The following is a 15,557-nucleotide window of genomic DNA, read 5'->3' as shown; positions in this document are numbered from 1 at the left end:
TTTGGCTGACTTAATTGTAAGTCTCTGTATTTGGAAGCAGAACCCTTATGAAGGAGAAGTAGAGGAGACTGAAGGAAAAAAGTGGTAAAGCAGCAGGGAGAGAGGAGAGGATCGTGTGAAAAGCAAATATGGATGTGCTTTAGTGAAGAGGAAAAGCTTACGGGACAGGGCATGGGAGAAGGTAGGACCTATTCCTAGCACATGATGCACATGCCTCAAATCGGCACTTTGAAGAACCGTTTCCATAAATTGGCACTCATGTTTAAGTCCACTTTGTGGAAACAAACTGATAAATGCTATTATGACTGATCCCAGATGAGAGAGATCACGCTCTGCCCACACTACAGCTCGTATCCCACTGAAATGCGTTTCCCATGTTTGGATTTGCCTTCATTTGTACCTTCAGTAATGAGGCCCTAGAGCTGTGTTGTGCTGATGAGAAAGCCATTCACCTGGGCTGCTTCTGCCCTTGAGTTTGTCCCCACATAATTTTATTTATTCCCTTCGTACTTCCTTGGCTCTGTGGCGTTTTGCACCTTTTAGAGGAAGCTATGCAACCACCTGTTCTTATTGGCAGGCTAAATTGGCAAAATATTTGTTTCTCATAGGCCTGAGGCTGGCTTACAGGGAAGAAAACAGCAAAACACGACCATATTGTGCCCTTCACCACCCCTGAGCAATGAAGCGCAGCATCGCAGGCTTTTGTAAGGCAGGTGGCATGCCAAAGTCCACACGAGCGCTGTGCCAGCCCTGGGGGTTTTGAATGGCTAAAGAAAACACATATGATCATTTTTTTGCCATTCTGCTGGTAAGCTATTATCATAATGTTTAGATGTCATGAGCCTGCACGTGTAGAAACTTATCCGGTTTATCAAGCTGAGCTGCCTTCTAGTTTGATTTATCTCTTCTTGTTTCCCTGCTAGGTGTAAGCAGTTTGTGGTTTGCCTGGGGCCTTCGGCAGCGAGGAGGGGGGCAGTACGGCTGCGCCGCTGTCGGCCAGCAGTTCTGGAGGACTCGTTCATCAGATCCCAGAAGGCACGGCTATTTCTGTTCCCCTGCGGCGGGTCACACTCTGCTGGTCACATCACAGCGGCCACCAGACAGCCCTGCCGACAGAAGCAGTGGGTGGACTTGGCGTGCCGCTGCAGCCTAGCTCCGTGCTGGGTAACCGAGCTGCTTCTGTCAGTCACATTTCCTGTGGCGGTTCAGCAGATATTGGCACACGACCAAGAAGAGTTCAATGACTTTGACAGGTTCCTCTCACACTACAGCACCTATTATTTGTATTGCAATGCATACCAAGTGCTGCAAATGCTAAATAAGGGACGTTCCCTCTCCCAGGTTGTATACCATCCAAAGCTGGAGGGATTACAGCGCTTCTGCTACGCGTGGTCCGTGGCAGATCAGGATGCAGAGTTCAGAGCTTCTAAATCCTAGATCAATGAATTAACAAGATTATCCTTTCATTCTGAAAACAAGATTGAGAGAGATTTTGATAACAGCCAAAACCTAACTTACATTAAATTGCCTGGAACTGTAAAACATTTAGATTTTATACTGCATGTATACATAAGAAAAAAAAACCTACAACTCTGATGGTAAAGTGTAAAAGTGCCACCTTGATTGTACAGAGACAATCACACGTCAGTTGCGAGACTGTTTGAAAATTATACTACTGACGTGTCTTTTATTTTTAATAGCTCCCATGACATTATGAATACTTTCATAATTAAAATAACTTGTTCCATGAAAGAGCAGATGTCCCGGTACTTAAATACATGGTGCTGCCACGCTGAAGAATGCTTAATGGCATTAGAAGCAGTAGTTTGTCCTGATTAACAGCTCTGCTGACGTCCTAGATGCCACTGAGAGCCAGAACAGGTGGGTGTTCCATAAAGAAGAGTTTTAATGGGCCAGGTTTCTTACAAAGGGCTGGGTGCATGCCGCGCCGCAGAACAGTTCCCGGCATTGGGCACTTAGGCTGGTCTTTGAGTTTCTGTTACAAACTCTTTCCTGACGTTTACAACCTGTCTGTGTGAAGGATTGCTTTATGCACAAGCAGTACTAAATGAAGCCGGGCTAAAATAATTGTCTCAGGGAAAGAAAAAGTCATAGACAAACCTTCCATTTAAAATATATCTTTGGCAAAGAAGTCCATAACCCAAAGGAGATTTCAGCTGATGTCTCACAAAAATCCAGCCACGCACTTTCCGTAGCTTCTCTTGCAGCAGAGGTGGTCCTCCCCTATTCCTTCCCTTTCACCACCTTTTCCAACAGATACATTTCTTTCTTCCTTACAATATTGCCACCTGCAGCCTCTGTGTTTTTTAGGGTCTGCTAAGGACGGAGCAACAGAGTGGTCCCTCTGAGACCAGGTTCTTGCGGGTGTAACAACGTGCGTGTCGTTGAGAGGTGTGGGGGTGCCCAGAGGGTCTGGTCTCCACCCGGCTCCTTCCCACACACTTCGCGCAAACCACGGCGGCACTTCAGTGCGATGACAGAGCTCTCAGGGCGAGCAAGTGCCCAGGCTGCTCTTCTCCTCGCCCCAGAAGACGGTGGATGGGTATCTGCTAACACCATACAACAGCGTACCCTCCTGCCTGCCCGGCGTGCGTGGCGGGGGTACACATCCTGCCATGTGAGTACTGGCGTACCCTTTGCGGGGCCAAAAGCAACTGTCCCCTGCCATACGGCTGGGTGTGCACTCAGCATGTGGTGGAGACTATGAAGGGTTTGGTCATGTCCGATCTAAACCCAGTACATGCCATTGAAGGAGCTTTCCCCGTGTGTCCCTCCAGCGTCTCCTTAAAAGGCTCAGTTGGCCTGACCTGGTCTCAGAGTGCTTCATCTCAGCTACAGACACCGAATTTTGAGTACAACGGTGGCTGTGCCCTGGAGCTGCCAGGACTGCATAGCATGGCCCTGAGGAGGGAGGGGAGAAAAAATGACCTAATTATAGATGTGTTTGCTTGAAACTTGCGTGTTAAGAATATGAGCAGTGGAAAAACTATCTTTAACATGTTTGCAGGACTTCCCATCAGTATTTGTCACATTGAGAAAGAACATCCATGCTATCCAGTAAAATTAAATAATAATAATCCATCCTAGCCCAGTTCTGTGGTACTGCATTGCTGGATCATTTAGCTTATTAGCATGACGTGCATTTACAGCAAAACTCAGGCAGACAATGAGGATGAGGGAAAGCAGAGCCGTACTGATGGTTAATGGCCATCTCCCACTGTTACCATATTCCCAGAGTAAGGAACTCCCACTTTCCCATTGAAATCCACTTTCAGGTGTTTAAATTCACATTTGTATTGTATTATTCCATTAATTTTTCCTGATGTTTATAATTTGCCTGTGTGAAATCCACTGTAGGTTGAAATCAGAGTTACACATTATCTATGCCTACAGAGCGCCGTTAGGAATGTCCTGACTCCAGGAAGGGATTTTATAGATTTGCAAATCGTCCTACTGCCCCCAGCACGTTGCTGCACATGTCGCAGGATCGGGCTCCAGCAGAGCAGCTGTCAAATACCAGCCCCCCCTTGGGCTGTTTCACGCCTCTGTCACTGCCTGTTGGCTAACAGCAAGAATAAATGTCACTCGTGCGCTGTGCTGCGGCCCACGCCTTAGTCGGGGCCAAAGTGCAAGCCTCACAGCCTGGGTCGGGAGCAGGGAGAAAATGCCTGTTGCTTTCCTTACCCCGAGATGGCGGAGGCTCTGACTGTGCGGCGGCACTGAGTCACTCCCGCTCCCGGCAGCCGGGACCCTGCTGCCCGGCTCCGTCCCAGGAACGCAATTAACCTGGGGTATCAGTGGCGGTCTGGAGTCAAGAGGCTCCTCTTGCCGTCACAAGGCTCTGTGCATGAAGCCTGCCTGCGCTGGAGGATTGGAAAAGTTTCCTTCTTTTTTCCACAGGGTGTTTCAGCTTTGAAAACTGTGAATCTACAGAGTAAAGAGTATGCAGATTCTGCTACTGTAGCCAAGTCTTTGTGCCAAATTTTGTGATACAGCATATATACCTTTAAAGTCTCACCTCATTATGCTCATTATAGAACTATTTGCATGGGGAGGCTTTGATTCTGCATGACTGGATAAACCCTTGGCAGGAAATTTCTTCTTTTCCAAATCATTGTTATACATGGTATTAACCCTACATATTTGTCTGACAATTCTGTATTGTCTATTTTGGCCTAAACATGCCTTAACGTCAGTCTTTTTTTTGCTTTCAGTTCACTTGTTAAATTTTCTCTACCTGGAAATGGCACATAACACTGGGGAGAAAAGCCTTATTTTCAAGATACGTGATTTAAAATGGAAGATTTTTAGAGCTGAACACATATGTCAGGAACAAAGTTCAGTGGGAATTTCATAAGATATTACTCTTAGCTCTCAAATTCAAATAAGTTAAAATATGTTTCTGAAATTGTCTATCTATATGGATATTATATCTCTATATGGATATACAGTCCAGATTCACAGTAAATTCCTACAACAAGAATGGTTAGTAACGGAGGTTAACAAGCAATGGGGTAGGAGTACTACAAATAGGCAGAGCATTAAAAATATATATTTACCAATTTGGCTTTGGAAAATTCGCATCCTCCTGAGTACTTTAGAAAAACAAAACATCAACAGGCCTAAGAGTTCCATGAACTCAAGAAAATCTTATGGCCGCTTCTGTTCAGCCCAATTTAATGATATATTCAGACTATCCTTCCTATCTGATTGGCTATTTGCTTATTGAATGCTCATTTTTAGTGCACTCCTTCCACGAGGTCTTTTTCCCTTCAAAAGCAAAAAAATACTAGTGACATGTGTCATATGGTTAGAACATGATCAATAATCCTGGGTGTTTATCACTGTCTTTTGCTTAATTTCTAAGGCCTCTGAAAAAATCTGCTATTTTTTCTTGGAAGCTAAGTGCAGCATCACTGGTGGAGTTAATGGTGGAAACAATCCCATTTAGCAGTTAATCAAGCAGAAAAATGATTTAGAAAAAACAATTATCAGTGCACAAAGTCGGAGGAGTAATAAAAGTAACTTTCTACCTTAGTGCTGCAGTCCTTCCTGAATTGAAGGCTAAGAGAAGTAGTAAACCATTGATACATCTTTTTCAAGCCAATAAATATTAGAATTTATTTGTAAGTGAGCTTTCAATATTTTAATGAAGCTGAATGATTGAGAAAAAAAAATTCTAGTATCTCTTTTAAATCTGTGATGATGCCACAGCATAATAATGCTATTCCTTAAAGCATTTTCCACAAGTGATATGGGGAATGACTACTGTACAGGCTTCAGATTTGGAACAGAACTGTATCTGTTTACTGTAATCTTAAAACATGCTTTCCTGTGTCCTAAACAGTTCTTTCTAAACAACCTATCAGATTATTTGTAATTACAAAAAAAAACCTTACTTGTTCTGCTTGCTTTCTTCTGCTGCTCAGAAAAGGAATTCCTGTTCTTACCATATACCTAAGTTGCATTAGCATACGTGCCTAAGCCTGTACTTTAGCCAATGTGAAAGATTATCTTTGAATTTCTTCAGATAAAACATTGTTCAAAGGGTACATGCATCCAGAAAAACATTTTGCTGGAGAAAATAGTGCTGGATATTGGGTAACAAAATCCAGCAAATGGAATGGAATTAATTACTTGCCTCTGCTTCTTTTAGCATATCATTTAGCACCCCTAACTTCTGAATTATTAGCTTGTATTTTACAGTTAAAATCACACAAAAGAACCTAAACAAATGTAATTATACTTTCAGAGTGTTATGCTTAGCTTTATTATGCTAAAAAAGCACATTCCTTCTCCACCCTAGCCTAAAGAAAATCAGTTCTTTGCAATCTAAACATCCATTTTCAGTAAGACATCTAAATGAGTCTATCTTTTTCCAACTAGTAATAGGGTTTAGAGATTCTTATTATTTATTGCATAGATTCTTATTACTATAATTCTTAATTTAATTTGAGGTCTAAGTCAGCAGGAAATTACCAGCACTAACAGGTGCTGCTCAGAATCTCAGGAGCTTGGTTTAAATGAGAAAATCCAGCATACCTTTTTCGAAACAAAATCTTAAACACTGGAAAACATAAGATAAAATTATTTAAATCTCATATTTGATATAAAAAGCTAAGTTAATGATAGTTTGAGGCATGTTGGTTTTGTGTTTTACTGGATGAAGACTAATGTAATACTCATAACAGTGAATTTATTTTGTAACTGACAACATATTTATCTGGGATTTTGGAAAATATGAGAATCTTCTGGTGATTTTATGTCAGTCAGAGAGTAGGCTAGTCTATCACCTTTCCCATATGAAGCTATCTGCATTGGAGGGGTAGTTGTTTCTTAAGGCGATCTGGCTGCCATTTTTAGAACTTCTTTGGAGAACATTTTTAAGATAAATAAATGTAGAGTTACAGTAAAAGTCTGTCTTTGACCTTTGTTCTAGTGTGTTTAGCAGAACTGGTAGCTTTTAAACTTCTGCCTTTACCTCTTTCCCTATGCTGTCAAGCTGCTGCAGGGCAGTAACCCATTTTCTATACTCACTTGACACATGTAAAGCTTTCTCTTTCACTTTTTATAAAATAACAGTCTGTACTGTACATAAACAGAAGATTGACCTCGCACAACCATATTGTTAGAAACCCTAACTTTTTACTCAAGCTAGTTTTGTATATTCTATAAATAAACAGATAGGGGGGGTTGTCTTGTGTTTCTTTGCCATGGGACATCCCACCTGAAAAATAATAGTTGTGTACTGTAGAAAAAAAGAAGGGGACGGGCTACATTTAATCGTGATTAAATTGAGCTCATTTTTTCACTGCTGTGTTTACTTTGTCCTTTTGTAACTGAAATTTGAAATCTCTGCAAAAATAACTGAGTATGGGAGGGGGAAACAGGAAAGGATTTCTGTGTGTTATTATTCCCAAAACAGCACAGGGAATTAATTTTAATTTAGGTTTGTGTTATGTAAATTGCCATCAATGGAAATGGGAAACTTATAAGACAAATGTGGACTGTTGCTGGTCATTTTTTAACTGCAGTGTGACTTGTCCACTCTTTTAATATTTTCATCAACAAAGTTTAACAAGTAGTGGTAGTATGTCAAAGCAGAGTATGCATAAAAGATGGATTTTACAGCTATGGAGTGTCAACTCCATAGCATTAGCAGCCTTCTTCGAAAGCCTTTAAAAAAGGCTTCAAAAAATTGTTCTTTAAAAAAGGCATAACAGTCAGTTCAATATATATGAAAATGTTCCTTAAGAAACAAACCAGGGGGAAAAAAAAAACCAAAAAGGAATATTTCCACACTTTTTTGTTTAAAAACAACCAGTGAATAAATGCCTCCCTATATACAAAAAAATCATTTGCTCTGTTTAAAATTTAAGTAATCAGACAGCAAAGCTCACGTGAACTGAAACTCCATTTTTTATTACTCAGTAGTCAAGTCAGGAGAAATGAAAAAAGTATACAAAACATAAAAAATTACAAGTACCTACAAAATGTTTAGTACTTCAGTCACCTAAAAGGCTGCAAGTTACATAAAAAATGTTGTGTGCAATATGATTCACTTGGATGCCTCAGCTTTATACTTCCCGCAAATAGAAATGATATTTAACACCTGACTAATTAATTTCAAGCATTAGAGAACAACAAAAATATATCCCAGTTGAATTCTTTAAACTAGGCACTGGATTAACACAGCATATTCTGAGTATATCTTACTAACTACAAGCAAAATATCATTGATTTAGATGGGTCGTGTTTGCTGCACTATGTCAATGACACAGTTGATTTTTCCTGTATTTGTAATGAGAATTATCAAGTGGCATAAATTAGCAGAGTCCTGGGACCTCCAGTGTAACTGTCCTTTTTGTGAGTAAGAAATCCAGCCCACACCAGAGGAAGTATTTAGGAATCTTACTTCCCCTAAAACAAATGGAATTAAATGCCAAAATAAGTTTATTGGACCTAGGTTCTAGCCTTTTAATCAAAAAGTCTCTAATACATATTCAGTCTTTAATCCTCAAGTGGCTGTAAACCAACCACAAGACTCTGGCAGAGCAGTGTAAGGCTGAAAATGGGAAAGTACTGAAATCCCATTTAAATCTTTTGCCAGAAGTTCCAGAGACTTGATGTTACGTATGCCTTTATTTCATTAAGTGGAATATGATATTTGCATAGGTCTGGGGTTTTCTTTCCGGAGTCATGTGCTGGGCTGAGAGTGGGTATTTTGTTACCTCCCCAGCTCTGCTGTCACCTCCTCTCTAACCCTTCATTTACTAATCTCCCTCTCCTTTGTTGTCTTCTTCACCCACAGACTTAATGACTTCTCTCTCCTCCTAATCCTTTGTTTGTCTTTACCTCATTTTCCATTAGACCATCACTTCTGCTCTTCAATAAAGTCACAAGAGAAAAAAGCAAATCACCTTGAAGAGAGAGACAGACTAGTTGACGAAAGGCTGGTATGACTGTTGCCACTGCGGTAAGACAACGGACATGGCAGCTTTCTGCCTAGCACGGTGTTCACCTAACTGCGTTTCTGCTTAGGCTGCTGAATGATTTTGCGGAGTGCTTGTATTTTCCCAGCCATATGCAACTGCGCTAATTTTGAAAATTAGTTCACCTCCTTTCATTTCCTTTTTCAACTGCTTCTCTCTTCTCACAAGGCTTTGAGAAGACCTCTGGATATCCTTCTGCTCTATTTGATAATATTTATTGTCACTTATCTCATTCATCTCTTCACAGTTGTACATTGATTTGAGAGTACATACTAACTGCTCACATCCATTTCCTCTGTAGTCACCAACAGGTATTACTTCCTAAGTATTATTCCTCATGTTTCTCAGTGTCGCCAGCTCCTCCCTACACTGTAGCCTTCTTGATCAAATCTTTACTTGCATTTCTTTCCTAAAGAATCACTCCCACAGTTTTCAGAGTGCTGATCCTTCCTTTACAAGAGAACTAACATCTGCTTTTTCTTCTTCATTTCCAGAAGCCTGTACACACAGGCAGCATGACTGGAATTTGCCAATACTTTTATCTACTTCACACAGAAGAAAGAAAAGCAACTGTTGGGGCACCTGCGTGATATTCAGATGTGGTAGAACTGGCCTCTTCTCCAACTCACTCCACCGTAGTCTGCCTGGACTTACTTCCCTCTTCCCAAGGCAGCGCTCTTCTTCACCTGGGACAAAACCACCTCTGTTTACCACTCTATTTTTCATCCTTCAAAGGCCAGACCTTCTCTGAAGGTCAGCTGCACTATTTCGTTCAGCTCTAGGAAGAGAGGAAGGTCTTCAGTATTCAGTAGTGGCTAAACACTCCCCTTTTTATTGCAGTCCCATAAATAGGAGAGAGAATGCAGCACTGTGCTCCAGGTGATTTCCCTTTTCGTGCAGTCATTATAGGAAGAAAGAATTCATAGGACGTTTCCTATATGTGGTGGAATAGAAGTGGTCTAACCTCCTCTGGAAGCACAGTCACATATGACCTGGAAGGCATTGCTTTCAATGTTGGAACAAGGGACAAGACAGCTGTAAAATAACAATTTTGGCATCTTAAATTCCATTTTTATTCCTCTAAGAAATGCTTCAAGTTTCCAGTGAAGCTTAGTTATTCAAAATTTCTGTGGCTAACAGCGGCTTGTGCCTCTTTTTTTGAGGGGTGATGGCAGAGAGCTTTGACTTGTTTGCTGCAATATTGAGATTTTCAGGACTTCTCCTTTCAAAGCTCAAGCAGCTGGGGGGGAAGCGAGGAAAGAGAAAATGTGTGTGTTGGGGGAGGAGAGCACGGGAAATAAAGAGTTTTCCACTGAACATCTGAGAGTGAGCGAACTATTATATTTGCTGAGACATCACTATTTTTAACGAGCTCTTGAAACTTCTGGCACAGTCATTGCCTGGGACGTACAAATGAAGGCAACTGAAATGAGCATTTAGGGAAAGAAGAGATCTGCAGAGGTGCAGCTGGTTGTTAGGAGCAGAGGAATTTAAAATGCTCACAGCAATGCTGAAAGTCATACTCCCTCACCTGAGAACTACAAGGCTGCTACCTCCTGTGCAACTTTTCACATTAATGGCATATTAACCAGGCAAGACAAGGAGATTTACTGGCTGATGTTCCTTCCCAGGATTGCGAGCCCGCGTAGTCCATAAGATGGGCAAACTGGCTGGGATATATCCAGCCAGCAGTCAGGCTCTTGGTCAGGCACTCAGGCAAAGCGGTCCTGGCTTTCATGTGAGCCTTCTCCACAACTGTGTGTCAGCCTCAGAATCCTCACTATGTACGTCAAAACTGTCTACAGCAAACTGACTTCAATATGTCTTTCCACATCAAAATCCAGTCAGGCTTTTCCTAACATACGCAGGTGAAAGGAGAATTGCCGGCTATCTACTTTTTGTTCTCCTGCAGTGGATTTTGGTATTTTATTTGGCATGGCAACAGAGCAGCAGGACAAGCGTGGTGGGTTGTCTGCGGCAGCCAGAGGTAGATGCGGTCCTCATTTCAACAAAGTCCGAGCTCCTTCCACATTGTATGGGAGGAGCGTTTGTCACGAGGGTGCAGATGGTTCATAAGTGCTCTCTCAAGCTCTGTAACTGATTTCTGCAGAGCGAGGAGATGAAAACAGCTTGCAGTGCTGTGCTTGTGAGTCTCCAATGTTGTAATGAGGAAGCACAATTCAGGGGCAAATAGGGGCTTTCTCACCTTCCTAACCCCTCCAGGATATTCTAGCTTGGGAAGGGTGGGAAGGCAGTAGCTTAGTAAAACATTACTTGTGTCTCATTTCGTAAGCTTCAAATGGGTATAGAAGCTTTATCTCAACAGCTAGTATGTACTAAAACTATATCACATGAAATTAAGATGTTTCAATGTACATAGTGTACTTTTCTGATTCTGTGTAAACAAACCCTTAGGTCACAGATCTAGAGTCAGGAGTACAACTCTATTTCTATTAGCAATCTCAGTGAAGGCAATAAGCTTACTCATATGAAAAATACCTCTACATTTGAAAAAACAGATCCTTATATTTTAAATCTCTGTGGCAGAAGCATGCCTGTTAAACTACCTAACATTCTGGGACATCACTCATTTTTTCCATACTTATGTGTGATTCACATAGCTTTCTTGTCCATATATTTTTATTGACATTTATTTGCCTTAAAATTAAAGAGTATTTAAACTTACGCCGTAGGCGTATATATACGCCTATAAGGGTGAATGCATATCACTTAAATATTTGTGACATTTAAATATGCCACATATATGATTTATATACATATGTCTCATGTATCATATTTCAGATTTAGGCTTTAGCAGATTGATGTATGTATCTACATATGTATCTATCTATATATATCCAGAACTCTATTAATGGTTGTATTGAAACATAAATACATGGCTGAACTGCAGGCAAAATAGCTCATATAGTAAAAACAGGTATGTGATGGAAAAGAACGCAACCATACCCTGGCAATTTCCTGTTTCTTCAGAGTTGGCATAAGAATACATCTGTGCAGATCTGAAATGCTGAACAGCCTGACAAGGACAGTGCCATTTAACATATGAATGAGTTTGTGAATATTGACATCTTTGAGGGTTTCTCTCCCAAAGGCCTTTTGGTTGTACAGTGGCTTAATTCAAGATGGTTTCTGTCAAAGGTAAAGATAGAATTGAAAAACAGTACAATGGTTTCTCTCATTTAATACAATGGTGATACATCTGAATTGGTGGTTTTCAGATGAAGGTAGCTGCTACTCATCAAGAATTGTGCAAATCAGTAGGATGGGGCAACCAAAGTTTCAAAATATTTTATCCCTCATAGCAGTAACAGCAGCCTGTTCATGAGCTACTCATGGGAGAATTGTGCCACCAAACTTACTCTGTATCTAAAAGATACACATCTTTATCACCTGAAGTTCTCCACGGATTTCCTCTGCTAATGCAAGATTTACTGCCCTTCCTTTCTAGATAACATGGCTCACAAAAAGTGACAATACAAATTACCCTGTAGAGGAAACCACAAACCAACAAACTCTTCAGAAAATCAGCCACCATGCAAAACACACTAGGAAAAAAGTCTCTAGAACTGCCCTGCAAGGAGCAGGCTCTGTATTTGAATTAATCACCCAAATAGCATGTATGAATCTAATAATGCAAAAAGGAAACCTTCACTGATGTTATCTTCCTGTCTATTACGTACTACTCGATGCTGGTATATGTACAGAAAATTGTTAAATAATTACAGCATCCTTGAAGAGTTCTTCCTGCAGCCCTTTTCCACCTCTCTTTTCAAACAACAGTTCCAGTATTAAACTCAGTCCAAAGCAGATTTCCCCTGTACTAACAAACACTCATTAGAACCAAACCTTGCTGGTACAGCAAATGCAAAATTCATGAATACCAATGCATTTAACAAAATTTATGTCAGTGCCCAAAAGAACTATTAATTTCCATGGGTCTTCTTCATACACTTTTAAAAATGTGATGTATTACACTAAACACATCACATGAGAAATACGTGCATGAAACTAATCAACCATCATTCACTACAATGAACTCACACAGATAAATGATCAAGGACAAAACACTGCAAAGGATAGGAGAAAATTTTTTTCATAAAGAAAATATTCCATCTTTTGCACAGTCCAGGTGCTCACAGGAGACGTACAAGTCATGTTTAAAAAATAATCCTGGGAACTAAATTATTAATGATGGATAAACAAATTGTGGACTCGGTAGTGACATTGTTTTTAAAGCTTACAGTTTTCTTGCTGATTCATTCCTGTACATTCATGTTAGCAACTGTTTTCTCTCCAGTGGTTTAATTGGTTAAAATAATTTTATTACACTAAGAACAATCACGTCCCACTTGTATTTAGTTTGGATTTTGCTACTTGTCAGATCTGATGAATGGATGTCGGTCAAGTCAAAAAGTTTGTTTTCTCCAGTTCTATCAGTTGATCTAATTAAAGATATCACCTCTTTTACAAACCTTGTCTCGCTTGTATCACACAATGTAATAGCCGTGGCATCATAACTGTACTCTCAAAATGCACAGAAGTGAGATAAACTTTTAATTGAAACACTTCTCTCCTACTTTTACAGCAAATCGAATGGGTATGGGAGGAAGAGGGAAATAATACAATAAATTTTAACTTCAGCTAAAGACAGGAGGTGGGAAAGCAGTGCCCTAAAGACCTCATAACAGCAACTGTATTTTACACTGAACGTTTTTGCATGAATTGGTAGGTTTCTGTGCAACCTGCATTTAGATTTACATGGATTTGCCTCACCAACAGTAAAGAACAAGGCTATGTTTTTTCTTGATGAAATCTTTTCTGAGCAAATTCAAAGGGGGGTTTCTCGCCAAAGTTGTGTGTCCGTTTAATCTGAATGTACACTGCCTAATCACAACACTTCGAAATATGTTCATGAAAATGTGTTGAATTGATGCTGTCATGATGCTTAGTTGTAGACTCTGCTATGTTGCTAATAACACGGTTATTCAGAATCTATGCATTTTCGCAAACTTAGTTTAACAAAGTAAAATATTTAAAGGATTTTATTTATAGAAATCATAATAAAGAGTAATTACAGCACTAGACTGAAGTGCACTTCTCAAAGCACTTGGTAAAGCCACTTTCTCTGCTGAGAGCTTTTGCTTGTTTGCAGGCATGGCAATGAGTTAATACACAACTTTTTCACCTTTGTGGCCTGGAAACTCACTATTTCCTCACTGATGAAGCATAACACTCATACCTGCCATGTGAGGCTTCTATTAAAATATTCTTTTGGTGGAGGAAACTAGTAGATGAAACCTATGAATTAAAACATTCAAAATACTACTTTAGTTTTGTTGTTTGCAACTACCATGCCTTAGAACTTAGGGCAGATATAACTGAAAAAAATGTCTATTTTAGATTTTAAAAAGCCACTCTGAAACTATTCTTGCCAAAGGAAAATTAAAAATGTCTATAATGATTTTCAGTTATGCTAGTCATACAAGTGCAATGTTTATATTTTGTTTGTTCGAAGGAGAAGGGATAAAATACTTGAAAAAGGAGTACTATTTCTTAGTACTTAGAAAATTTACATTTGTTGGGTGGGGAGAAGAAAGGGAAAAAATAACTAAAGAAAGAGAACTGAAGACTTCATAAAGAAGAGAAATGGGGAAGACAAACTGATTCTTGTTTATTTGCACTTAAAATTTAATTTCTTCTGTGATGAAAAAAATCTACAACTGTTTTAACAGGTTCTGAAAAAAGTAATTATTTTCCCCAACCTAAAGTAATCTTTTATTTTGAACCCTATTTTGCAGACGGAGGACAATCAAAAGGACTGGTTTTTGAACTCTCCTAAAAATGTTCCACGGTAGCTTTTCTACAAATCAAAAACTCTTTACTTAAGGTACAATCTATTATTGTAACAGGCCTAGAGACAGGGCAGTTCATCTCACTGGACTGTCTGGATCTCCTTGCTTCAAATGGATTTAGCCTGTGGTTCCAAACATGGTAGTCCATAAGAAATTCAGCTCTAAATGTCACTGAGCCAACACTGAAGCCAGGAATTCATGTATTGTTAGTCTTTATTTTTACATGACTGACATTATTCACAGAAAATCAGATGACAAGGAAAAAGTAAGGAGTTTGTTAAGTGTGCACAGGTACGACAGTGTTGCTAAAAACTACGAAGAGATTTGTACTGTCAGCATTAGCCCCTTCTAAGAACAATTAGTGGTCAGTACAGGGATAAGGAAGCCATAAAATGTAAAATAAATGCAATTTATCCTACAATTAGAGAAATCTGGATTTATTTAATGGTTAGCATGATGGGTATCATCATAAATGTGCCTATATAGAATAACTCTGGAATGATACTTGTGACAACAGTTACAGTGTCTATTTACACATCACCTATTCACTAACTTGTTACTCCAGAACACATTCTCATGGGTTTTCATCAGCATAAAAAACCCACCACAATTAATTTTAAACAAACTTGCCACAGAAATTCTTCTTTCTTACCAGTGGAGAGATAGAGGAGTGATAGCTTTCCTACAGCACTAATTATTGACCTTGAGAGAGCAACATAACCAGTATAGAGCTACTACAGAGCTACTAGAGAGCTAGTGTAACTGATATCCCACAGAAAAGCTATTCCAGATCTGATGATTGGAAGTTGGTACGGTATTCTTTTAGGATTGCTTTTTGGACATAAATATCCTCAGCAGCATTCATTGTTACCCTTTTTGGATCCGAGAACCTTACCAAAGGCAGTCCAAAACCATCGTCGCTGCATAGGCAAAATACTGATCATATGGCTTGTTTTAGGCAACTTCATAGTTGTCTCTTTCTGCCAACTTCTTGTTTAACTCTTTGTCTGCAGTGTGGCCAGAAAGAGCTCTGCAGGACCTTGCGAGCAAAGGATTGGTGGTTACGATCCGCAGATGTTCATGTCCTCACACGGCATGGCTGCATTTTCATTCCTTTCCATTTGTTTTGACCAGCGCAAGATTTATGGGAGGGCATCAGCTGTCAAAACAG

General features: G+C 39.8%; 1 long non-coding RNA gene across 1 annotated transcript; it reads left to right on the top strand.

Moving 5' to 3' along the window:
* The first annotated feature begins 613 nt into the window (after positions 1-613).
* Positions 614-1,752, top strand: LOC142075261 (uncharacterized). The gene is made up of 2 exons (XR_012670829.1): positions 614-808; positions 924-1,752. It is a non-coding gene; the product is annotated as an uncharacterized LOC142075261 (long non-coding RNA).
* Positions 1,753-15,557: the final 13,805 nt, after the last annotated feature.

This window comes from Calonectris borealis, chromosome Z (genome assembly GCF_964195595.1).
Source record: "Calonectris borealis chromosome Z, bCalBor7.hap1.2, whole genome shotgun sequence".
Lineage (NCBI taxonomy): Eukaryota > Metazoa > Chordata > Aves > Procellariiformes > Procellariidae > Calonectris > Calonectris borealis.
The sequence above is the reverse complement of the archived record's forward strand: the minus strand, read 5'-3'. Positions and strand labels throughout refer to the sequence as shown.